Consider the following 26,921-nt stretch of genomic DNA (forward strand, 5'->3'; position numbering starts at 1 on the left):
GTATGTCCTGGCTAAGTGTTGTACCGTACTAATCAGAGGGCCTAGGCCCCGAGATAAAAGCCAGTAGTCCAGCCGCTCCCAAGAGGCAGCGTGAGCAGTGAAGTGCGTGCCCTCACAGCTGTGCGGATAGACGTGTCGCCAAGCATCTAACAAACCATTATCAGTGATATCGTGGAGCGTCATGGCTGCTTTGGTACAGTGGTGTGGCGCGGGATTAGATCTGTCAGCAGCAGGAGCATAAGTGACATTAAAATCCTTCCCCGCCCCCCAGATAACATTGGTCGAGCCAATCTCCCTCACCTTGTCCCACAGGGAAGAGAGAAAAATTCAGGGGAATCTGTGTTGGGGCCATAACAGCATACAGGTGCCACCGATTCAAGTCCCAGTCGCCCCCAGGTGAGGCAGAATCTCCCCTGCTCGTCACTGAGGGAGCCTACCGCAGCAAAAGGCACATTATTCTTGATCAATATGGCGGTGCCCCTGGCATGGGTAGAATAAGATGCAAAGACCCTGTACATTGACCAGCGGGAAGCGAAGGCAGGGGCCCGTAAGGGGCTGAGATGAGTTTCCTGCAGCATCGCTATGTGGATGTGGTGGCGGTCCAGATAAGCTATGATCTGCCTTCTCTTCGAGGGTCCCACAATCCTCGGATATTCCATGTAAGGACATTCAGCTGTGTCCCCCTATGAGTCATCGTGTGTGTGAGAAATTACATGGAGCATGTCAAGCCAGACAAAAGCGCAGTGTGCAATAATAAAATGAAAACCACCATGTGCAATGTTGAGTGCATCAATCCACTCAATAAGTTCAGTCTTAAAAACAAGAAGTGCGTGGAGTTGCACAAACAACCATTAACTACAACATTCACGCAGTCCCATTCCCCCCCCCCTCCCCTCCCACCCACTGAAGCATCCCAAACATGCCAGTACCATACACCCTACCACCTGTAACCCCCCCCACCCCGCCAAACAAGAAAAACAAGAATATGAGTCGCACTAAGCTCTTGTAGTGGACCAGATCGGGATAATACCCTTAGGGGGCTGTCTAAGGTGGCGACACAACCTCGCCCCCGTCATACAAGCCAGAAGCCGAGTCTTTTGAGCAAGTAGACAGGTGCCAGGCGTTAAGTAATGTGGCACATACCGGGTCAATCAAAGCACCCCCACATATAAACGCAATGTGACCAGCACCAGCAGGGCGTCTGTGAGAAGGTCTGCAGCCGGACTAGGAACAATTGTTCTAGCAAGAGAAGTCTGCGTTTCAAGGTGACCGTGAAAATGACCCTCCCCACCCTCACATCTAGGGGGAAGTTTACATCAAACCATACAAATAGAATCAGAACATCTCTCACATCTTATACTGCAGTGCCAGTCCAAAGTCGCTCCCAGCCCAGATTAACAAAGTACATGAGTCTTACTACTGTTCCAAATTCGCTTCAGCCATCGGGGAATCTCGGGTATCGTCTGCAGCTGTATGTCTAGCCGATCTCTTCAGGTGTTTCAAAAATTCCTCCTTGTTGTGGCTTCGTAAAGAACCGCTGCTTCCCTTGATGAGTAACTCAGTCTTGCTGGGTATAAAAGTGCATAATCAACCTGTGCTTTCCGCAGTTTAGAGATTGACGTCTAAAAACTTCCGGCGTTCCTCCTGCACCATGGGAGTAAAATCAGGATATATGGAAAATGTGACTCCGTTATAGGCCAACTCTCGCTTTCTGCATGGCACACGCAATGCCACATCCCGTACTCTGTAGTTTACGAGACGTGCTATTATAGGACGAGGAGTCACCGGGCTTGGGCCGGGGTGCCAGCGAGCGGTGCGCCCACTCGACAATAAATTGGGAAGAGACGCGTCCGCACCCACCGCCTCCAGGAGTAACTTCTCCACATAGTCCTCCATACGTCCAGTGTTGGTGGACTCCGGAATGCCTATAAGGCGGATGTTATTGCGCCGGCTACGCGCCTCCAAGTCTTCATTCTTCGCCGCGATGGTGCAGAGAAGATTGTCCATGCGAGACAGCTGGGACGTGTGGGTGGCGGAGACATCCTCAGAGTTAGAGATGCGTCTTTCTACTTCTTTGAGCCTCTCAACATGCCCATCTAACTTGTGGGCGATAGCGTCCATCTGTGACGACAGCCTGTCTACCTTATCCACAATGGTGGCAAATCCTTGCCTAACCTATCGGAGGATTTCTTGTACTTCGGCAGCTGGGATGGGCGCCGCCGCTCCATCCGCAGCGTGTCCAGATTGGTTTGAGGCATGTGGGCTGCTGAATTCCTATCTGTGCATAGATCACTGCCTAGTGTTGGGTCCGGATGATTGCACATTGTTGTCCTGGAAGAGTCTTCAAAGTATCACAAGATAGGTGACTCCTCCCCTGGACTACAGTGCGCATGGGCATCCCCTCCATCCTCAGATTGTTTTTTTCCGCCATTGGGTTCGGATGTTACTGTCTTAGCTCAAGTTAGGAAACCTTTCTACAAAGCCAAAAGGCTTTTGACAGCGTCGGTATCGTTCGTTCGGTACCGATAACTTTGCTTCGAGAGGACATCGAGGAATCAGACGGTTTTTTTCCACACTCGACCCGATCTTCGATCTACGATGGGAAAAAGCCCATTCAAGAGGTGTCCACTTTGCAATGCAAAATACCCGCACATCGATGTCCACCCGGTGTGCAACAAGTGCCTGTCCCAGGATCACAACAAAGCCAACTGTATGGCCTGTGCCTGGTTCAGGTCGAAGAAAACTCTTCGGATTCGACGCGCGGCTCGATTGAAGTCGAAAAGGTCAGCGCCTAATCCAGAAAACATCTTCGGGACCGAAGACGAAGAGGTCATTGATCTAGAGGATCGGGAAGAACAATCGGATCCTGTTTTGGATCATGATTCAGAGTATGACGCCGAAGATGAAGAGATATTGGAAGAAGAAGAAAACTTCGTCTATGAGGTAGGAGACTACGCAGAGGCCCTTGGGGCCGTAGAATATAGCTCCGGCGAGGAGCTAGGCCCAACCGTCGATCCGGGGGCTGACGATGAAGCACTCGATAAGGCTCAGGTCGAGGGATCGCCACAAGGCCTTAACCAAGATCTATCGAATCGTTATACAGCCCCGCATAAAGGCCCGGCTACTAACATATATAAAGAGCCATCGGTATCGAAAATGCCATCGGTCGATCCAAAGAAACCGAAAGCATCACTACCAAAAACGAAACCAAAAGTTCAGCTGACTCTGGTCGGTTCCAAGGCCTCAAACCCCTCGGAGCCGAAGAAACCGAAGAAGGCCATCGATACCAAGAAGTTCAAAAAGGTCATTGAGCCGAAGGTTGGGGCACTGAAGACCAAGGTCAAGGCTGTCGAACCGACTAAGTCGGCGCCAAAGAGAGTCGACATAAACAAGAGGCTCGAACCGAGAGAGGGGGTCGATCCTCTGACAAGGCCCGAGACAAAGACAAAGACTGGCTCCAAGGACCCTGTCTAGTCGACACAGCTGACCCCATTCGTATCCAAACAGGTGTCAGAGTCACTCCAACGCATCAAAGAAAAGGCTACGACGGTCAGACCGAAGAAGACCCCAACCCCGAAGTTGGTCAGAAAAATTCAGATTGCATCGACACCAATCAAATTCGGGTTGCCACCGATGGTGCGACCGAAGATGTTCGAACCGAAAAAGGGTATCGGAGCCATTAAAGGAGTGTCGATGGGACTAGGGGCTACAGAGAGCCTGAAGAACAGGAGTCGAGGCAGTTCATCGACTCGGACACTGGTAGACTATCCATGTATAAGAGGAAAAACACCAATGGAGTCGTATAAGATTCCATTAAAGAAGAGGGATTCAACCACATCACCAGTTCTTGTGGAATCTCTGCAATCCTATGGACCAGAACCTTGGTCTTTTTCACCCACATACTCAGATGTGGATGCCGGGGATGACGATAATGAGGATGCCACTTATGTGGACACTGATCCCGACGATCAGAACCAACCATGGGCAGACCCAGCTGACCCATGGGATCCACAGAATGCCCCGGACACACATACATACAATGTAAAAACATCTCCTACTGAGGACACTACTGCCTTTAACGCCCTTATTGAAAGAGCGGCGGGTAACCATGATGTGCAACTACATGCTGACCCTATTGAGGAAGATTTTCTGGTCGACACCTTTTCTACTTCGGAAAGAACCGTCAAGACTCTGCCCATGCTAAGAGGGGTCCTTAAGCATGCTGATGACATTTTTAAGGAGACCACCAGAGCAAGGGTATTAAACCCTAGAATTGAAAAGAAATATAGACCGGCACCTGTGGACCCTACTTATATAAGAGGACAGTTGCCATTGGACTCATTAGTTGTTTCTAATGCACGTAAGAGAGCAAACTCCCAGACTACAGGTGATGCTCCTCCTCCTGACAAGGAGTGGAAAGTACTGGAAACTTCGGGGAAAAAGGGTGGCAGCGCAGGCAGCTAACATTGGCGCATTGCCAACACTCAGGCACTCTTAGCCAGATATGACAGTGCCCATTATGATACCCTTGAGACACTGTTGCAACACCTACCAGATCAGTACAAGGAGGGAGCGGAGCTGCTACTCCAAGAAGGAAAGCTTATAACCAATGCTTCCATCAAGTGCACGCTAGACGCAGCTGACACTGCAGCCAGAGCCATTAACACTAGCGTCATGTTAAGAAGACATGCCTGGTTAAGAATCTCGGGATTCAAACCAGAAATACAAACTACTATCCTCAATCAGCCAGTTAACCCGGACTACTTATTTGGACCTGAGGTTGACACCACCCTTGAAAAGATAAAAAAAGACACCAAGACTGCAAAGTCTATGGGGGCCCTGCAGTTTCGGGGTGGCTCTTTTCATCACTCCAATAATAGAGGACCTTCAAGAGGCCAAAATACACAGCAGAAACATTAAAATAAAGGAGGTACACAAACCACCTACAATAAACACAACAGGGGTGGATATCGTGGAAACAACATCAAGGGCAGAGGAAGTGGAAACAGCAATTCCAGATCCTCTGCCAATAACAAACAGTGATGCCCTGTCACTTCCCCCCCCGACCATATAACACCTGTCAGTGGGAGACTGCAACAGTTCCTTCCGGTCTGGAAATCCATCACCACAGACAGGTGGGTGAGAGACATTGTCCAGTACGGGTACTGTCTAGAGCTGGCATCCACTCCACCCAACATACCACCAAGACACCGTCCTATGTCCGCAGAGCACTTACACTTATTGCAGCAGGAGGTCGTCAGCATGCTGCAAAAAGGAGCCATAGAGCTCGTGCCTGTAGAAGACCAAGGCTCAGGGGTGTACTCTCTGTATTTCTTAATACCCAAAAAGGACGGGTATCCCAGACCCATATTGGACCTAAGGCCTCTAAACGGATACATTCTGTCAGAGCATTTTCATATGCTCACCTTACAGGGAGACTTCCTCGCAACACTAGATCTGAAAGATGCGTATTTCCATATACCCATACACCCATCACACAGAAAGTATCTCAGGTTCACTATTCAAGATCAACATTATCAGTTCAAAGTCCTCCCTTTCGGAGTAACAACGGCACCCAGGGTGTTCACAAAGTGCCTGGCGACAGTTGCAGCACACCTAAGGAGACAGCACATACATGTCTACCCTTATCTGTACGACTGGCTTATTCAAGAAAAGACGGCCCAGCAGTGTGCCAGCCACCTGTCCCACACCATTCATCTTCTTCACAGTCTGGGATTCTCGCTGAATTATCCAAAGTCATATCTTCAGCCCGCCCACGTGCGACAGTACCTGGGTGCGAATATAGACACTCTGGCAGCCAAAGCTCAGTCAAATTCAGTGAGGATAAACCGCATGCAATTGCTGATACAAAAATTCAGACCCCAAAACTAGCTTCCAGCAAGAGTGTTCATGCAGTTGATAGGCATGATGGCCTCCTGCATCTTCATAGTCCTGCACGTGAGACTACGTATGCACCCGCTTCAGGAGTGCTTGGCACGTCAGTGGAATCGGGCTCAAGGACAATGGAAAGACCTAATGTTGGTGGGCGGTCGGGCATACAACTCTCTGCATTGGTGGAACCCACAAAACCTTTGCAAGGGCCGACCGTTCCAGGAGCCTGTACCACAGATAATACTGAAGACGGACGCATCTCTCCAAGGATGTTGAGCTCATGTACTCCATTACACAGTGCAGGGACTATGGACGACACAGCAGAAGATGCACAGCAACCTTCTGGAATTGATGGCAATCTTCATGGCAATGAAAGCTTTCAAAGTACACCTGTGCAACAAGGTCGTGTTGATCCGGACGGACAAGATGACTGCCATGTACTACATACAGAAGCAGGGAGGAACACACTCTCCACAGTTGTCTCATCTGGCTCAGAGCATGTGAAAGTGGGCCATTCAGAGGAACCTCTTCCTCATGGCGGAACACCTCCCGGGCAAGGACAACCAGATGGCGGATCTGCTCAGCAGACACAGCCACCAGATGCACGAGTGGGAGATGCATCCATCAGTACTCCAACCGTACTTCCAGCAGTGGGGTCATCCAGAGATACACCTATTCGCCACAAGGGAAAACGCAAAATGCCAGAGCTTCACCGCCAGGTTCCCACATCCGCAGTCACAGGGCAATGCGATATGGATGAACTGGTCAGGCAGATTTGCGTACACTTTTCCCCCAGCACCTCTAATACCGCTGGTGGCACGCAAGCTGAAGCAACACTTTCTGGTTGCTCCGATGTGGGCACGCCAGCCATGGTACACCACGCAAGTAGAACTTTTCGTGGTACCGCATCAAAGACTGCGGCTAACACCCAGACTTTTAACGCTGAGCCATAGCGAAATTCAGCACCCAGATCCGCAACAGCTCAACCTGGCGATCTGGCTCCTGAAATCTTAGAATTTAACTACCTCAACTTGCCGCCAGAATGTATCAATATCATCAAGGAGGCAAGAAGACCCACAACCAGAGCATATTATGCGGCTAAATGGAAAAGGTTTGTCATATATTGTAGCAATAATGACATTAACCCACTGGATGCATCAATTCAAAACATTATCTGTTATTTGTTGCACTTATACAGATGTAATCTAGCGTACAGTTCCATTCGTATACATTTATCCGCAATAGCAGCTTATTTTCAGAACAGGCAGCACCTCTCACTATTCAGAGTGCCTGCCATTAAAGCTTTTCTGGAGGGACTCAAAATAGTGATCCCTCCCAGACACCCACCTTCACCAGTCTGGAACCTGAATTTGGTCCTCACCAGACTGATGGAACCACCTTTTGAACCTCTACACTCTTGTGGGATTCAATTTGACCTGGAAAGTTGCTTTCCTAGTAGCCATTACCTCACTGAGAAGAGTCAGTGAACTCCAGGCACTAACCATTCAGGAGCCATTCATACAGGTCCACGCAAATATTTGTACTACGCACCAACCCTACATTCATGCCTAAGATGATTTCGCAGTTCCACATGAACCAAACCATAGAACTGCCAGTTTTCTATCCTAATCCGGAAAATGTCGCAGAGAGATCTCTACACACATTAGATGTCAAGAGGGCTCTTATGTTCTATATAGACAGAACAAAGGATTTCAGGAAGACAAAACAACTGTTTGTTGCCTTTTCTCCACAGCACAAAGGCAACACCTTTTCCAAAGCAGGAATAGCCAGATGGATCGTTAAGTGTATACAGATTTCCTATGCAAAGGATAAACGCACACTAACCATTCCTCCAAGAGCACACTCCACACGTAAGTTAGGAGCATCCATGGCTTTCCTGGGGAATATTCCTTTAGAAGAGATATGTAGAGTAGCCACATGGTCCACTATACATACATTTACGAAACACTTCTGCGTAGATGTACATTCAAGACAGCAGGCAGCTGTAGGACAGGCTGTTCTCAAAACTCTTTCAGACTGCAGCAGCTGACACGGGCAGCCGCCGCTAACAAGAGGGACTGCTATGTAATCTATGCACAGATATGAATTCAGCAGCCCACATGCCTCGAACCGAATATGCTACTTACCAGTATGCATCTGTTCTTGGCATGTAGGGCTGCTGACATTCATATCGCCCACCCTCCTCCCCGGCGCCTGTAGCAGCTGTAGCATTCAGAATTACTATGTAGCATGGACATCATTCACTGTATTACACTCCATCTCTGCCACAATGGCGAAAAACAATCTGAGGATGAAGGGGATGCCCATGCGCACTGTAGTCCAGGGGAGGAGTCACCTATCTCGTGATACTTCGAAGACTCTTCCAGGACAACAATGTGCAATCATCCGGACCCAACACTAGGCGGCGATCTATGCACATATATGCATAGATATGAATGTCAGCAGCCCTACATGCCAAGAACAGATGCATACTGGTAAGTAGCATGTTCGAGGCATGTGGGCTGCTGAATTCATATCTGTGCATAGATCGCCGCCTAGTGTTGGGTCCGGATGATTGCACATTGTTGTCCTGGAAGAGTCTTCGAAGTATCACAAGATAGGTGGCTCCTCCCCTGGACTACAGTGCGCATGGGCATCGCCTCCATCCCCAGATTGTTTTTTTCCGCCATTGGGTTCGGATGTGTTTCGGTTCCCTCTGTCGGAATCGATAGTTGTTTAACTTTCCTAACTCGAGACCAAAAGGTCTCTAGGCTTGGCGCCGGTATCGTTTTCGTTCGGGTTTAACTGTTTCTTCAGCTCCGAACTCTTGCTGCCCTTCCGCGTGCTGTCGGCGCGGACGGGCCTACACGACGCTCCAGACATGGAACGAACTCCGTTTAAAAGGTGCCCGGTGTGCACCTCAAAATATTCGCACCTCGACGTGCACCCAGTGTCCAACAAATGTCTGTCGCCGGACCATGATGAGGACAGGTGTATGGCCTGCTCAAAGTTCAGGTGTAAGAAGACCCTTAAGCTTCGTCGGGCCGCGAGACTCCAGGCCCAGATGTCAGCGCCCCCGCCAGACAACATCTTCGAAGAAGACGTTGGAGACGACAATGTCTTTCAAGTTTCGGACTCTAGCCCGGTGTCGGAGGAAGAAAACTACGACGCGGGAGACGAGGAGTTTGATGAAGTCGTCGGTGAGGTAGGGGACGACGATGGGGCCATTGGCACCGTGGAGGATAGCTCTGAGGAGGAGCATCCTCGAATTGACTCAGGGGTCGACCCCCGTTATAGGGCCCAGGTCGAGGGATCGCCTTCGGGCCCTACCCAAGACCTCGTTAATTGTCCCACGGCCTCGCCTCCGGGCCCGGCCACGGACATTTCTGATGTGCCACTCCCGTTGAAGAAAACGAAAGTGAAACCACCGGGATCCACAATAACTGTTTCGAAAGTGAAAGGCGCACTGGTGGGACAGGCGGCCCCAGAGGCCTCGAAGCCCAAGAAATTCAAAATGGCCGACAGCAAGAGCCACGCCAAGATGGCCGACCCGAAGACCCCGGTGTCGAAGGCGAAGATGACCGACGCGGCCGCGTCGGCGCCGAAGGTGGTCGAGGTCGATGACCCGAAAAAGGCTCCAAAGAAGCGTTGAGACGACGACGACGAAGCTCCGGCTGCGCCGACTCTGGCCGCCAAGGATGGTGATGTGTCGGCTCCGAAGACCGTGCCTTCCGCAGACCCGACTTCGGACTCGGGGAAATCGCACGAGCCGGTCCAGCCCTCCCCGGCCTTGGCAAAAAAGGTCGTGGAGTCCCTGCAACGGATTCGGAAGGACGCTGTGGCTCCCGAACCGAAGGATGTGGTGCCGAAGCCTACACAGAAGCCAGCAAAGGCGCAGACGCCTATCCGCTACACGCTGCCGCCGAAGTCGACGCCGAAGGCTTTCGCTCCGAAACATGGGGCCGGGGTGCCTTTGAAGGTGGAGTCAACGCCCAAGGCGTCCATAGTGGTGCCGAAGCCTCGACTCCAGCCACTCGCAGATGAGGAACGTCGTGAGGTTATCATCGACGCCAACACCGGGAAGCTCTCTCTCCTCAAACGGAAAATCACCACGGAGCCGGTGTTGGAGCATTATCGTATTCCACTCAAACACAAAAAGGACTCTGCGGGTACTTCTGCCCCTATAGAGCCTGCATCTCCACATAATTTGGAACTTTCACCGACGCATTCAAACGCTGGGGAAGGTGACGGAGATGAAGTGGACGAGTACACTTATCCAGCATACTCGGATCCAGAGGAGGTACATGAACCTTGGTCTGCCGGAGGCGACCCTGAGGACCCTCAGTCGGGTCATGAACCGCAGCTTTTTGCAGCAAAGACTTCTCCAACGGAGGACTCTGCAGCCTTCAACGCTGTCATTGAGCGGGCTGCGGCTAATCATGATGTCGACCTGCATTCAGATCCTGTGGATGTCGATTTTTTGTTTGACACTTTCTCAGTGGCTGAAAAGTCAGTCAAGACATTGCCTATGCTCAAGGGAGTGCTGAAGCACGCGCCAGAGGTTTTCAGGGAGCCCACTCGGGCGCGAGTCATCAATCCTCGTATTGATAAAAAATACAAGGCAGCGCCCTCGGATCCAACGTACATCAAGGGACACTTGCCACTGGATTCTTTGGTTGTATCCAACGCTCGTAAGCGGGCGAACTCTCAGACCACGGGTGATGCTCCTCCCCCCGACAAGGAGTCAAAAATATTTGAAGCCTCAGGGAAACGGATTGCTGCGCAGGCAGCTAACATTTGGCGCATCTCAAACACGCAGGCCCTACTTGCACGCTACGATAGGACGCATTACGACACCCTAGAAACACTTCTGCAACACTTACCTGATCAGTACAAGGAGGCAGGTGAAATGCTGATTCAGGAAGGGAAGCTGATCACCAACGCTTCCATCAAATGTGCGCTGGACGTGGCTGATACCGCCTCCAGGGCAATCAACACTAGCGTGTTGCTAAGGAGACATGCATGGCTTAGAATATCAGGGTTCAAACCAGATATACAGACAACCATCTTGAACCAAACAGTTAATCCTGACCATCTGTTTGGCCCCGAGGTGGATGCGACTCTTGAAAAGATGAAGAAAGACACGGACACTGCTAAGTCCATGGGGGCCCTCCAGTCTCAGCAGTTTCGGGGTGGTTCCTTTCGCCGCTCCAATAACAGGGGCACCTCAGGGGGTCAGGCATCGCAATCCACACAGTACTACAAGAGCAACACCCAAACCTCATACACCAACAAGGGTAGAGGTGGCTACAGGGGCAACAACGTCAAAGGCAGGGGACGTGGAAACAACAGCTCCAGGTCCTCCACCGCCAACAAACAGTGACGCCTTGTCACTGCCCCCCGACCACACAACACCGGTCGGGGGAGACTCCAGCAGTTCCTGCCCGCGTGGAAATCCATCACCACGGACAGGTGGGTCAAGTCTCTTATCCAGTACGGTTACTGTCTGGAACTTACTTCCACTCCACCAAACATACTTCCAAGAAACCGTCCTATGTCCGGCGAGCACTTGCACTTGTTGCAGCAGGAAGTTCAAGTCATGCTGCAAAAAGGGGCAATAGAGCTCGTCCCACTGCAAGAAAGGGGAACAGGAGTTTACTCTCTGTACTTTCTAATCCCCAAAAAGGACGGATCCCTCAGGCCCATCCTGGACCTCAGGCCCCTCAACTGGTACATTCTATCTGAGCACTTCCATATGCTCACGTTGCAGCAGGTCCTCCCCCTGCTTCGACAGGGGGACTTCCTGGCTACGCTGGATCTGAAGGATGCATACTTTCATATCCCCCTGCATCCTTCCCACAGGAAATACCTCAGATTCATGATTCAAGACCAGCACTACCAGTTCAGGGTTCTGCCTTTCGGGGTCACCACAGCGCCAAGAGTCTTTACAAAGTGCCTGGCGACTGTGGCGGCGCATCTACGACGCCAGAACGTCCACGTCTATCCCTATCTGGACGACTGGCTCATTCAGGCAAAGTCAGAACAGCAGTGCGCCGACCAAGTGTCCCGCACCATTCATCTCCTGCACGATCTGGGATTCTCGCTGAACTATCCAAAATCCCATCTCCAACCCGCCCATATACGGCAGTATCTGGGCGCGACAATAGACACTCTGGCAGCCACTGCGCAGCCAAATTCAGTGAGAATCGCCAGTATCCAAACGCTGATCCAACGATTCAGGCCTCAGCACTCGCTTCCAGCGAAGGTGTTCATGCAGTTGATAGGCATGATGGCCTCCTGCATCTCCATCGTCCCGCACGCGAGACTACATATGCGTCCGCTTCAGGAGTGCCTAGCACGTCAGTGGACTCAGGCTCATGGGCAACTGACAGACCTAGTGTTGGTGAGCGGTCAGGCATACAACTCTCGGCATTGGTGGAATCCACAAAACCTTTGCAAGGGCCGACCGTTCCAGGAGCCTGTGCCACAGATTATCCTGACAACGGACGCTTCTCTCCAGGGATGGGGAGCGCATGTACTCCACTACACAGTGCAGGGACTATGGACACTACAGCAAAGGAAGATGCACATCAACGTTTTGGAACTGATGGCAATCTTCATGGCCTTGAAGGCATTCAAAGTACATCTGTGCAACAAGGTTGTGTTGATCCGGACGGACAACATGACGGCCATGTACTACATTCAGAAGCAGGGGGGCACACACTCTCCGCAGCTGTCTCAGCTGGCTCAGAGCATGTGGAAGTGGGCCATTCAGAGGAACATCTTCCTCATGGCGGAGCATCTCCCGGGCAAGGACAACCAGATGGCGGACCTGCTCAGCAGGCACAGCCACCAAATGCACGAGTGGGAGATACATCCATCAGTACTCCAACCGTACTTCCAAAGGTGGGGTCATCCAGAGATAGACCTGTTCGCCACAAAGGAGAACGCAAAATGCCAAAGCTTCGCCGCCAGGTTCCCACACCCGCAATCGCAGGGCAATGCGATGTGGATGAACTGGTCAGGCAGATTTGCGTACGCTTTTCTCCCAGCACCTCTGATACCGCTGGTGGCACGCAAACTCAGGCAGCACTCGATGACTCTCATCCTGGTTGCTCCAACGTGGGCTCGCCAACCATGGTACATCACGTTTCTGGAACTCTTCGTGGTACCGCATCAAAGGCTTCATCTCACTCCCAGCCTTCTGACGAAGAGCCATGGCGACATTCAGCACCCAGATCCGCAACAGCTCAACCTGGCGATCTGGCTCCTGAAGTCCTAGAGTTTGGCTACCTCAATCTTCCCCCCGATTGCATGGACATCATTCGGGAGGCAAGGAAGCCCACTACTAGAGCTTGTTATGCGGCTAAATGGAAGCGGTTTGTCATTTACTGTGTAAACCACGACATTGACCCGCTAGATGCTTCCATTCAGAACATCATTTGTTACCTGTTCCACCTGTACCAATGCAATTTGGTGTATTCTTCCATCCGCATTCACTTGTCTGCGATGGCAGCATACCTCCAGAATAGGCAACACCTATCACTTTTTAAGGTCCCTGCTATCAAGGCTTTTCTGGAAGGACTCAAAAGGGTCATTCCACCACGGACACCACCAGCTCGGAATGGAACCTCAATGTGGTTCTTACAAGGCTGATGGGTCCTCCCTTTGAGCCACTGCACTCTTGTGAGCTTCAGTTTCTGACTTGGAAGGTGGCTTTCTTGGTAGCAATTACATCGCTACGGAGGGTTAGTGAGTTGCAGGCGCTCACCATCCAGGAACCTTTCTTCCAAGTACACGCTAACAGGGTGGTGCTCCGCACTAACCCTAAATTCTTACCCAAGGTTGTATCTCAATTCCATATGAAACAGACAATTGAGTTGCCAGTGTTTTTTCAAAACCCAGAGTCGCTGGCCGAGCGGATGCTCCACACCCTTGACGTTAAAAGGGCCTTAATGTACTACATTGACAGGACCAAAGATTTTCGTAAGACCAAGCAACTTTTCGTTGCATTTGCCTCACACCACAAGGGAAACGCTATCTCCAAAGCTGGGATCGCTAGGTGGATCGTGAAATGCATTCAGATCTGTTACGCTAAAGCTAAACGCACTCTCACAATTCCACCGAGAGCCCACTCCACCAGAAAGTTGGGGGCCTCTATGGCTTTCCTAGGTAACATTCCCTTAAAAGATATTTGTAGAGCAGCCACATGGTCTACCACACATACTTTCACTAAACATTACTGTGTAGACGTGCACTCCAAACAGCAGGCTGCTGTTGGTCAGGCTGTTCTCAAAACACTTTTTCAGACTGCTGCAGCTGGCACGGGCGGCCGCCAATAGTGGGAGGACTGCTATGTATTCTATGCACAGATATGAATTCAGCAGCCCACATGCCTCGAACTGCAAATGCTACTTACCAGTATGCATCTGTTCTTGGCATGTAGGGCTGCTGACATTCATATCGCCCACCCTCCTCCCCGGCGCCTGTCGCAGCTGCAGTAATCATATATATATATATGTATACATATGCTCATAGCATGGGCATCACTCACATACTTCACTCCATCTCTGCCAATGGCTAAAAACAATCTGGGGATGGAGGCGATGCCCATGCGCACTGTAGTCCAGGGGAGGAGCCACCTATCTCGTGATACTTCGAAGACTCTTCCAGGACAACAATGTGCAATCATCCGGACCCAACACTAGGCGGCGATCTATGCACAGATATGAATGTCAGCAGCCCTACATGCCAAGAACAGATGCATACTGGTAAGTAGCATTTGCAATTCGTTCCCGATCACCTTGGCTAGGTCGGGGTGCTTTCTTGGTAGCGTCGAAAGTAAACTTGGGTTGGCGCGTGTCCGGTTTGCCCATCGCGCCAAACGGGTATGATGGGGATCGCTGTTCCTGCGTTTCCACAGCGCACGGGTACAGCAAGGATATATGTGGAGGCAATGGGAGTGTCAGGTCGCAGAGTGGCTAAGTCCGTCGTGTTGATCAGGTAGGTGCGCTCACTTCAGGGACTCCTTGCAGAAGTCCAGATCCCCCTGGAAGGCGGTTGCTGCTCCCCCACTCCGCAGTCTAGTGAGCATAGTCAGGTCTCCGGAGTCCAGAGTAAGTGGGTATATAAAATGCCAGTTCTCTTCCAGGGGATACTCATTAATAGTCATAAGCACTGAATTATCTCCGCCCATGAGTGGGAACCCGGAACACAAACAATATACATATATATGTCAATATACCCAAAAGTACATAGTACTAACTAATAATACACATATACATGTATAATACCATAATATGCAGCCTAACATATATACATAGGCTAATAAAATCAAACCGTACACATCTTCTGAAGCATGAAAATATGCTGTATATAAATGCAATAAACAGGCATGAGCCTAAAATGCATATCATAACCATGAAAAAACCTTTTATTTTCATCAAAGAACCTGTTGTAAACAGTTATTAGCCTAAAAGGCTGCATATGAAAAAATGTCTGTGTACAGAAAATCAGACTGGCACCCTGCCTTTAAGGCCCCAGAGAATCTGCACACTTTGCCTTTAAGGCCTCCAGGAGAACTCTGTTCCCATCATGCACCACAGGTGACAGTTAGGTCAGTTCTTTTTTCCGGCTTGTTCTGTGAGGAACCTGGAACTTGAGCTCTGCTCATTTGCAATATTTTCTGTCAGAAGTTGGTTTTTCTTGTCATTTTTTGGCAATATATTGCTTTGGTGGTGGTTTACTATCTTTTTCTGACTAGACTGTTGGTGTTTTTTAGTTAGAATGCCACCTTTATTTTACAAATGTCCTTCCTGTGGGAAGATGTCAAAAACTGATCCACACTTTGTTTGTGTGGTGTGTCTTCCAGCTTCTCATAGGGTGGAAGATTGTTATCACTGCCTCAACCTTTCTAATAGGACTTTAGGAGAAAGGGAGAAAATGAGGTTGCTGGGCCTTCTGGAGAGAGAAAACCGTGGTGAGAAGAGTTCCAAGGGCTTGTTATCATCTGCTAAGCCATCTTCTCAACCTAAACGTCGAAGATTAGCATCTCCAGAAGGTAGAACTAAAAAACATCAACTCCAGGGAGCGTCGCCGTCAAAGGTGCGCTCGACGTCCAGATCCAGATCTCCGTCCGCAGTGTCGGCGTCGAAGAGGGCTCCATCGACGTCGAGGACTTTGCCGGTGAGGCAAGGTTCAGCGTCTCGACAGTCGCCGTTGAAATCCTTTTCGACGTCGAGACATTTGGTGTCGATTGCAGTAAGGACGACGTCGGGAGCGCAACGCTCGACGCCGAATGATCGTATGTCGACGTCGAAGGGTAAAGTGTCGCAGTCGAGAGGGAGTCATCGATCGACATCGAAGGATAGACCGAGGTCGAGAGAGAGACGTACGTCGTCGAGGAAAAGGTCGACGTCGAGAGGAACGGCTTCTAAGGATTCGACGTCGAGACCTAAAAAGAGATGGTCAAGGTCTCCATCGCGACGTAGGTCGACGTCGAAGCTTGCTTCGGGCTCGAAGCATGGAGTGTCTAGGTCTCCCCCACCTGAACACAGGTCGGCGTCGAGACTATCAAGAACAGCCTCTCGGACCTCACTTAGGTCTTTGTCGAGGTCAGAAATAAGTCCGGAACCTATAGTGGAGTCTTCACCGCATGATCAGCAAGACGACAGGTCTGCGGTGGGGCAAGAGACAGTGCACCAGGACTCTTCCGTGGTGGCGCATTCGGGCTCAACCTCAGGGCAGGTGTCAGATGACAGACAAATGTTGCCCAGACAACGGACTCCTTCTGGCTCATTGGTCTCTGAGCACAGTGTAGCTTCCAGAGCTTCCAAGTCTTCAGCAGGGCTGCATATTGTGCAGGTGTCACCCGAGGCTTCACCTGAGCATGCATAACGGCCTATTAACTTGTCACCGAGGTGGCTGGAAAGTCTTAGACATTGGAAGATGCGTCCGGTGATGGGGGGGGGGGGGAGAGCTCCTATCCCTCGGACGGAGCTGCATAGAAGATCACGCTCTAAATCCTTAGTGAGAGAGAAATCACGTTCAAGGGAGCGTAGGAGGCAGCGATCGGCAACTCCTCAGAGAAGGCTTAGAACCCCTTCTCCATCTTCTACGTCATCTTCGTCTTCTTCAAGATCTTCATATAGAGACTTCTCCCACTATATCTACTCCTCCGTCCAGGGTGTCTCCTGTGGATGATTTGAGCACATTTAATGATGTGTTATGTCATGGAGCGAATAAGTTCAACATCAAGATGGCAGTTCCCCAAGTAGCAACGTCAGTCATCTTTGAAACCCTGCATCACAAGACGACTGGTAGGCCTCTTCTGCCGTTAGTGCCCGGGTTGATAGAACCAGCAATGAGAACATTCCTAACTCCGGCCACGGTGGGTTCAGGTCCTTCTAGGATTGCAAAGAAGTACAAGGCTCCAGAAGAAGATCCTTTATTTTTGCGTTCTGACCCACCTCCAGACTCACTTATTGTGGCGGCAGTCAGAAAAGCGCATTCTGCAGCATCTACCTCTTCTGCTCCACCTGAAAAGGATAGTAAGAGTATGGATTCCTTGGGGCGAAGAATGTGCAACACCTCAGGGTCAGTCATGCGAGTGGCCAGTGCTGCAGCCTTATTGGGCCGCTATGATTGTCTGCTCTGGGACTCAGTGGCTCGTTTTGCAGATAAACTCCCTAAGGAGGATCAGAAAGACTTCCTGGAAATAGTGAAGGAAGGAGGATTAGTGCGGCTGCTGATGCGGACCTGTCAGCTCACGGTTATGCACACAGTGTTTGTGCTAGACGTACAGCTTGGCTTCGCCTTACGGGGCTAAAGCCTGAGGCTCAGTGGAAAATGGTAAATTTACCTTTTAATGGTTCGACTCTGTTTGGATCTCACGCTGACGGTGAGTTGTCTAAAATGAAAGTGGAGTTGGACACTCTTAAGGCCGTAGGTCTTGAAAAGAAGAAAGAATTTAAACGTCGGGATAATTTTCGTCCCTTTAACAAGATCTTTTCAGCAGAGGAGCCAACAGACGAATTGGTCTTTGCAAAATCAAGGCCAGAATCAACAGAGGTCGCAATTCCAACAGCGACGACCTGGACGAGGCAGAGGCAATGGAAATGGGCAGCAATCATCTGCTACCAAGCAGCCTCATAAACAATGAACGGAGGCTTCCTCTACAACAGTGTGCCACTCCGGTTGGAGGAAGTATTGTGTGTTATCTGGACGAGTGGAAACAGATCACAAAGGACAGATGGGTGCTGGGTCTCATTCAGAGCGGGTACCTTTTGAGATTCAAGAAGCCACCCCCTGTCATGCGTCCTCTAAAGATGGTACAGTGGAATATAAAGCGCTTACAACAGGAAGCGAACGTCCTTCTGAAGAAGAAGGCCATAGAACTAGTTCCATCTCACCAGAGAGGTCAAGGCCTGTACTCTCGATTCTTTCTCGTAAAGAAAAAAGGTCCAGCTATGGAGTTCAGACCCATTCTGGATTTGAGACGGTTGAACAAATTCATTCGGAAGGAGAGGTTTCGAATGCTGGCTCTTCATCAGATCTTCCCTCAATTACACCAGGGGGATTCGATGTGTTCCATCGATCTGAAAGATCCTTATTTTCATATTCCGGTATCCAGAAAACATCGCAAGTTTCTCAGGTTTCAAGTAGCGGCTCATCATTATCAGTACGCAGTACTCCCTTTTGGCCTGAGATCAGCTCCCAGAACATTTTCAAAATGTATGGCGGTAGTGGCGGCTTGTCTTCATATATCCGTACTTAGACGACTGGCTTCTGAAGAGTTCATCCACTTCGCTACTAGAAGAACATCTGTCGATATGCCTCCAACTCATGTACAAGTTGGGTCTGCAAGTCAACTACAAGAAGTCCATAATGAACCCCACCCAGAAGATCCACTACCTGGGTGCTCAATTGGACACGGAAGAAGAAAACGTGTGTCCTTCGGAGGAGAGGTGGTCATCCATCAAGGCGAAGTGTTTGCTTCTCCTTCAGTCTGCACGTCCGACAGTTCGGCAAGTGTCCTGTCTCCTGGGGTCCATGGCATCGTGCATTTTCATCGTGCCAAACGCACGTTTGCAGATGCGTCCTCTACAGCAGTGTCTGGAAGATCGGTGGAAACAGAGGACTGGATGCTGGGAGGATCTAATTCATCTCCAACAGTCTGCAAGAGATTCCATCCGGTGGTGGATGAAGAAGGCACACTTGATGAAGGGAGTTCCTTTTCATCAGGACCCACCAACGCAGACTCTGATCACAGATGCCTCTCTCCAAGGTTGGGGAGCACATATGGGCCCTCTGCAGGTACAAGAGCTATGGTCCGACTTCGAGAAAGGATATCACATCAATCTACTCAAACTCAGAGCGGTCCATCTTGCTCTCAAGTCCCTGGCGCCATCGCTACAGACTCGGTCCCTCCTGGTGCAAACAGACAATACAACTACAATGTATTACTTAAACAAGCAGGGGGGTACCAGATCCAGGATTCTGTCCATAGAAGCCCAGACCATCTGGCATTGGTTACTTGCACGAGACCTGTCCATAACAGCAGTTCACCTACCAGGGAGTCTCCACTCTCAGGCGGAGGACCTCAGCAGAGACTTCGTCGAAGCGCACGGCTGGGTTCTCAACTAAGAAGTTGCGCACAGCATTTTCCAGGCTTGGGGAACACCAGACATCGATCTGTTCGCAGACGCGGCAAACGCAAAATGCCCCGTCTTCGCGTCCAGGTTCTACCAGAAAGGGTCTCAAGGGAATGCCCTTTTGATAGACTGGTGTCAAAACTTGCTGTACGCCTTTCCACCGACACCGTTGATACCAGCAGTGATCAATCGGCTGTACAAGACCCACTCCAGAATGATACTGATTTGCCCAGAATGGCCACGCCTGTGGTGGTTCCCAGATCTCCTCCAGTTGTCAATAATGCCACACAGGAGATTACCTTGTCGCCCGGATCTTCTGTCCAAACAGGAGGGGCTAGTGTTCCATCCCAATCTGCCCTCCCTGCGCTTGGCATCATGGCTCCTGAAGTCATCCAGTACGGGCACTTACAGCTGAATCCGGAGTGTATGAACATCCTTAAGGAGGCAAAGCGGCCTTCTACCAGACAATCCTACAGATTTAAGTGGAAACGCTTTTACCTTTGGTGTCAAAGTAAGGGTCTTGACCCTATTCATGATGAAGAACAGGTGATCTTGTCTTATCTTCTTTACCTTGCTGAATCTGGTTTGCAGTTTAGTTCCATCAAAGTTCTTCTTGCTGCAATAACGGCTTATAGAAAGTCGCCAAAACGGGTATCTTTCTTTCGGATGCCTGTGGTGAAGGATTTTCGGGAGGGGTTAAGGAAGGTATTTCCTCCAGTCAGGTCTCCTTCTCCACCTTGGGAGCTTAATGTGGTGTTGACTAAGTTAATGGGTCCCCCCTTTGAGCCCATACATAAAGCGTCTTTACAACACTTATCTTGGAAAGTAGCGTTCCTGGTGGCCATCACTTCTGCTCGTAGGGTGAGCGAAATCCAGGCTCTGTGTTGCAATGAACCATACACAGTTTTTCATGGAAACAGAGTGGTACTCAGGACTCATCCTGCTTTCCTGCCTAAGGTGGTGTCGGATTTTCCTATTAACCAATCCATAACATTGCCTACTTTCTTTCCAAACCCTTCGAGTCCGGCTGAACGGACTCTACATTCATTAGATCTGAAAAGGGTGTTGACATTTTACTTAGATAAAACAAAGTCTTTGAGGCACACGGACCGTCTGTTTGTGAACTATGGTCCTACGAATACTGGTTTGGCAGCATCCAAGAGATCCATTTCTAGATGGATAGTGTCATGTATCTTACTGGCTTATCAGCTAGCCCACAAGTCGTTATCAGGTAGACCCAGGGCTCATTCTTAGAGGGGGAAAGCTTCTACCACAGCTCTCCTTAGGAATGTGGCTATGTCGGAGATATGTAAAGCAGCTACTTGGCGTTCAGTGCATACGTTTACATGCCATTACTGTTTGGATTCTGATGCGCAGACTGATGCACAGCATCACTCAGAAATGTGTTTGCTAATTCTAGTTAAACACTGTGGTTATAAAGTGTGGCTATGCATTTATCTGTTCGCCCGCTTCTGGTGGTTACGAGCTTGCTACTCTAATCAGTGCTTATGACTATTAATAAGTATTCTCTGGAAGATAAGGATTAGTTACTTACCTGTAATCCTTGTTCTCTTCCAGGGGTATACTCATTAAAGTCATAAGCACCCTCCCGCCTCCCCGGGCGAGCAGTAGCATTGAGGTTTATCGTTTCAATATGTATTATGAAGGTTTTAAGTGCAGATTCCTGCTAAAGTTTACTGTACCGTACAAAAGAACTGACCTAACTGTCACCTGTGGTGCATGATGGGAACAGAGTTCTCCTGGAGGCCTTAAAGGCAAAGTGTGCAGATTCTCTGGGACCTTAAAGGCAGGGTGCCAGTCTGATTTTCTGTACAGACATTTTTTCATATGCAGCCTTTTAGGCTAATAACTGTTTACAACAGGTTCTTTGAGGAAAATAAAAGGTTTTTTCATGGTTATGAAATGCATTTTAGGCTCATGCCTGTTTATTGCATTTATATACAGCATATTTTCATGCTTCAGAACGTGTGTAAGGTTTGATTTTATTAGCCTATGTATATATGTTAGGCTGCATATTATGGTATTATACATGTATATGTGTATTATTAGTTAGTACTATGTACTTTTGGGTATATTGACACATAATATATGTATATTGTTTGTGTTCCGTGTTCCCGCTCATGGGCGGAGATAATTCAGTGCTTATGACTATTAATGAGTATCCCCTGGAAGAGAACTAGGATTACAGGTAAGTAACTAATCCTTCCTCACTCCACAATCCATAGAGCAGTATCAGGCCTCCCAGTACCACCGCAATCTGGGGTCTAAAATGGCGCCGGGGGTTCCACTCTCTCAATCTAGCTCCTCAATCTTCCGGGCGCGGTCAGCAGGCTACAACGTCAGCTCGCAACACTGCAGCGCTCTTCTCAGGTCAGGGCTGGAGATGGGGGCGCCGCGCTCCTCAACGGCACCTGGGGCACAAGCGGCACCGCCGCAATGGCCGCAGCGAGGCCGGGATCAGCAACGGTCACAGGCGCGCACTCACCCCAGCATACACCAGGAGATGGTCTCGCACAGGATCACTTCCGTTGTGCGGCAGTCAGCAGTGGCAGCGTCTCGGGCAGCAGGGTCCGGTCCTCGCGTGCTGCAGCTCAGGGTTGCGGCCCTGTCGGCCGCGCCGTAATCCTGGCGTGGGGTAGCCTCTGTGATGCTGCAGCGTTCCCCCAAGGTCGGGGCCGGTGATGGGGGAACCGCGCCTCTCAGCGGCACCCGGGGGCAAGTGGTACCGCAGTGCAGATCGGCGACTCCGCTAAGGCCGGGTTCAGCAATGGTCCCAGGTGTGTCCTCACCCCAACGCTCGCCAGGGGGGGTCGGCACCACACAGGCTCACCTCTGTTGTGTGGCGGCTAGCAGCGGCAACGTCGCGGGCAGCATGGTCCGACCTCCGCGGCCCAGAAATGCGGCTGATGCGGCCCAGCCAGCCGCGCCTCAGCCTTTGCGTAGGGTAGCTTCTGAGGCCGGGCCACCAGCACCGGAAGTTTTGCTATCAGGCGGGGCCACCTCTTGTCACAGATTCCCGGGGCAGCAAGCGGGCAAGAAGAACTAGATTCGGTCCGTAGGTGCTGCATGGTGAACACTGTTGATTGTGGGTGTCCGAGTTAACCAGTTTGGCAAATAAAAGAAGAATTTAAAGGATAAAAGACGCCGGACAACAGGAGCTCACTACAGAGCGGCCATCTGCTAGTGTCACCTAGAGCCCCCCCACTCTTCCTCCCATCTTTCTCTCTAGATAATGCATTCCATACCCACTCTCCTCTGCCTGCCTGAGTAGCTCGCACTGTCTCCTTCTCTGCCACCTTACTCCACAATACATCAGTAAACTAACCGTACTACTCCTTACTCATCGTAAACTATCATGAGTAACCATTCCTGCAATATCAAATCTTTTCCTGAAATATTTACTCACCCTGCTCCCATACATTACAATTTCACATTCTGTGTTACTTTTCTTTGCGATCTCAAAATAACCAACAGTCTCCACCCTATTTGCGAACCCCAATATTTTTACAACTTGCCTGAACTAACTCTAATAATTGCTCCTAATTCCGGTTAATTTAATAGGTAGTGGAAGAAATGCTTCAATTTCCTCGGAGCACAAAAGGTACCCAATAACCAAAAAATGTACAGTAATTCATAACCATTTGATTAACCCCTAACTTGGGGTTGTGGAGAAGCAAGCTCTTCAATGCGTCATTAGTGGAAAGGAATCTATATAAAATCATGCTATGCTTTTTATTTCCATTATTGAGGAAGTAAAGGGGCTTCATAACTCACTGGAGGCCTTGCCTCTTAAAGTCCCCACCCTCTGCGCCCTCCCCCCCCCCCCCCTCCCCCCCCCCCCCCCCACATTCAGCAATGGTAATAAGTAGCATATTTCACTTGCCGCATCTGCATGTAAGCTATTCATACAAATGTACTAATAGTAACTGGTGTATTACTGCAATACAAAGGCTAGGCTTTATGCACTGACCAATGAAAGTGTTATGCAGTGTTGTACGGGCAGGAGCTATCTCCCTCACCATCAGTGACTAACTTTGCAAAAGAGGCCAAGGCTTAACCAATGTAGAATGACCTTTCCCTGACCTGGACATGTTGATAAGGTGTTCATAAAAGGTCCGTTGGGCTGCAGCCTGACGGACCTAAGGTTGGGTTTGGTGGGCTTGAGATCTGAGGCCTGCACTCTCTACTGCTCACTCTCTCTCTCCTGCTCACTCTCTCTCTCCTGCTCACTCTCTCCTGCTCACTCTCTCTCTCCTGCTCACTCTCTCTCTCCTGCTCACTCACTCTCTCCTGCTCACTCACTCTCTCTCTCTCCTCACTCTCTCTCTCCTGCTCACTCTCTCTCTCCTGCTCACTCTCTGTCTACTGCTCACTCTCTCTCTCCTGCTCACTCTCTCTCTCCTGCTCACTCTCTCTCCCCTGCTCACTCTCTCTCCCCTGCTCACTCTCTCTCCCCTGCTCACTCTCTCTCCCCTGCTCACTCTCTCTCCCCTGCTCACTCTCTCTCCCCTGCTCACTCTCTCTCCCCTGCTCACTCTCTCTCCCCTGCTCACTCTCTCCTGCTCACTCTCTCTCTCCTGCTCACCCTCTCTCCTGCTCACTCTCTCTCCTGCTCACTCTCTCTCCTGCTCACTCTCTCTCTACTGCTCACTCTCTCTACTGCTCACTCTCTCTCTACTGCTCACTCTCTCTCTACTGCTCACTCTCTCTCTACTGATCTCTCTCTCTCTCTACTGCTCACTCTCTCTACTGCTCACTCTCTCTCTACTGCGCACTCTCTCTCTACTGCGCTCTCTCTCTACTGCGCTCTCTCTCTACTGCGCTCTCTCTCTACTGCGCTCTCTCTCTACTGCGCTCTCTCTCTACTGCGCTCTCTCTCTACTGCGCTCTCTCTCTACTGCGCTCTCTCTCTACTGCGCTCTCTCTCTACTGCGCTCTCTCTCTACTGCGCTCTCTCTCTACTGCGCTCTCTCTCTACTGCGCTCTCTCTCTACTGCGCTCTCTCTACTGCGCTCTCTCTCTACTGCGCTCTCTCTCTACTGCGCTCTCTCTCTACTGCGCTCTCTCTCTACTGCGCTCTCTCTCTACTGCGCTCTCTCTCTACTGCGCTCTCTCTCTACTGCGCTCTCTCTCTACTGCGCTCTCTCTCTACTGCGCGCTCTCTCTACTGCGCGCTCTCTCTACTGCGCGCTCTCTCTACTGCGCGCTCTCTCTACTGCGCGCTCTCTCTACTGCGCGCTCTCTACTGCTCTCTCTCTCTACTGCGCTCTCTCTACTGCGCTCTCTCTACTGCGCTCTCTCTACTGCGCTCTCTCTACTGCGCTCTCTCTACTGCGCTCTCTCTACTGCTCTCTCTACTGCTCTCTCTACTGCTCTCTACTGCTCTCTACTGCTCTCTCTACTGCTCTCTCTACTGCTCTCTCTACTGCTCTCTCTACTGCTCTCTCTACTGCTCTCTCTACTGCTCTCTCTACTGCTCACTCTCTCTCTACTGCTCTCTCTCTCTCTACACTGCTCACTCTCTCTCTCTCTCTACACTGCTCACTCTCTCTCTCTCTCTACACTGCTCACTCTCTCTCTCTCTCTACACTGCTCACTCTCTCTCTCTCTCTACACTGCTCACTCTCTCTCTCTCTCTACACTGCTCACTCTCTCTCTCTCTCTACACTGCTCACTCTCTCTCTCTCTCTACACTGCTCACTCTCTCTACACTGCTCACTCTCTCTCTACACTGCTCACTCTCTCTCTACACTGCTCACTCTCTCTCTACACTGCTCACTCTCTCTCTACACTGCTCACTCTCTCTCTACACTGCTCACTCTCTCTACACTGCTCACTCTCTCTACACTGCTCACTCTCTCTCTACACTGCTCACTCTCTCTCTACACTGCTCACTCTCCCTCTACACTGCTCACTCTCCCTCTCTCTACACTGCTCACTCTCCCTCTCTCTACACTGCTCACTCTCCCTCTCTCTACACTGCTCACTCTCCCTCTCTCTACACTGCTCACTCTCCCTCTCTCTACACTGCTCACTCTCTCCCTCTCTCTACACTGCTCACTCTCTCTCTCTACACTGCTCACTCTCTCTCTCTCTACACTGCTCACTCTCTCTCTACACTGCTCACTCTCTCTCTACACTGCTCACTCTCTCTCTACACTGCTCACTCTCTCTCTACACTGCTCACTCTCTCTCTACACTGCTCACTCTCTCTACACTGCTCACTCTCTCTCTACACTGCTCACTCTCTCTCTACACTGCTCACTCTCTCTCTACACTGCTCACTCTCCCTCTACACTGCTCACTCTCCCTCTACACTGCTCACTCTCCCTCTCTCTACACTGCTCACTCTCCCTCTCTCTACACTGCTCACTCTCCCTCTCTCTACACTGCTCACTCTCCCTCTCTCTACACTGCTCACTCTCTCTCTCTCTCTACACTGCTCACTCTCTCTCTCTCTCTACACTGCTCACTCTCTCTCTCTCTCTACACTGCTCACTCTCTCTCTACACTGCTCACTCTCTCTCTACACTGCTCACTCTCTCTCTACACTGCTCACTCTCTCTACACTGCTCACTCTCTCTACACTGCTCACTCTCTCTCTACACTGCTCACTCTCTCTCTACACTGCTCACTCTCTCTCTACACTGCTCACTCTCTCTCTACACTGCTCACTCTCTCTCTACACTGCTCACTCTCTCTCTACACTGCTCACTCTCCCTCTCTCTACACTGCTCACTCTCCCTCTCTACACTGCTCACTCTCTCTCTCTACACTGCTCACTCTCTCTCTCTACACTGCTCACTCTCTCTCTCTACACTGCTCACTCTCTCTCTACACTGCTCACTCTCCCTCTCTCTACACTGCTCACTCTCTCTCTACACTGCTCACTCTCTCTACACTGCTCACTCTCTCTCTACACTGCTCACTCTCTCTCTACACTGCTCACTCTCTCTCTACACTGCTCACTCTCCCTCTACACTGCTCACTCTCCCTCTCTCTACACTGCTCACTCTCCCTCTCTCTACACTGCTCACTCTCCCTCTCTCTACACTGCTCACTCTCCCTCTCTCTACACTGCTCACTCTCCCTCTCTCTACACTGCTCACTCTCTCTCTCTCTCTACACTGCTCACTCTCTCTCTCTCTCTACACTGCTCACTCTCTCTCTCTCTCTACACTGCTCACTCTCTCTCTCTCTACACTGCTCACTCTCTCTCTACACTGCTCACTCTCTCTTTACACTGCTCACTCTCTCTACACTGCTCACTCTCTCTACACTGCTCACTCTCTCTACACTGCTCACTCTCTCTACACTGCTCACTCTCTCTACACTGCTCACTCTCTCTCTACACTG

The 26,921-nt window shown here is 50.4% G+C and overlaps 1 protein-coding gene across 1 annotated transcript in view; it reads left to right on the forward strand.

Moving 5' to 3' along the window:
- KMT2B (lysine methyltransferase 2B) overlaps window positions 1–26,921 on the forward strand; it is a 1,030,490-nt gene that overhangs the window by 250,298 nt on the left and 753,271 nt on the right. The gene's annotated exons all lie outside the window — the stretch shown is intronic.

This window comes from Lissotriton vulgaris, chromosome 7 (assembly GCF_964263255.1).
Source record: "Lissotriton vulgaris chromosome 7, aLisVul1.2, whole genome shotgun sequence".
Lineage (NCBI taxonomy): Eukaryota > Metazoa > Chordata > Amphibia > Caudata > Salamandridae > Lissotriton > Lissotriton vulgaris.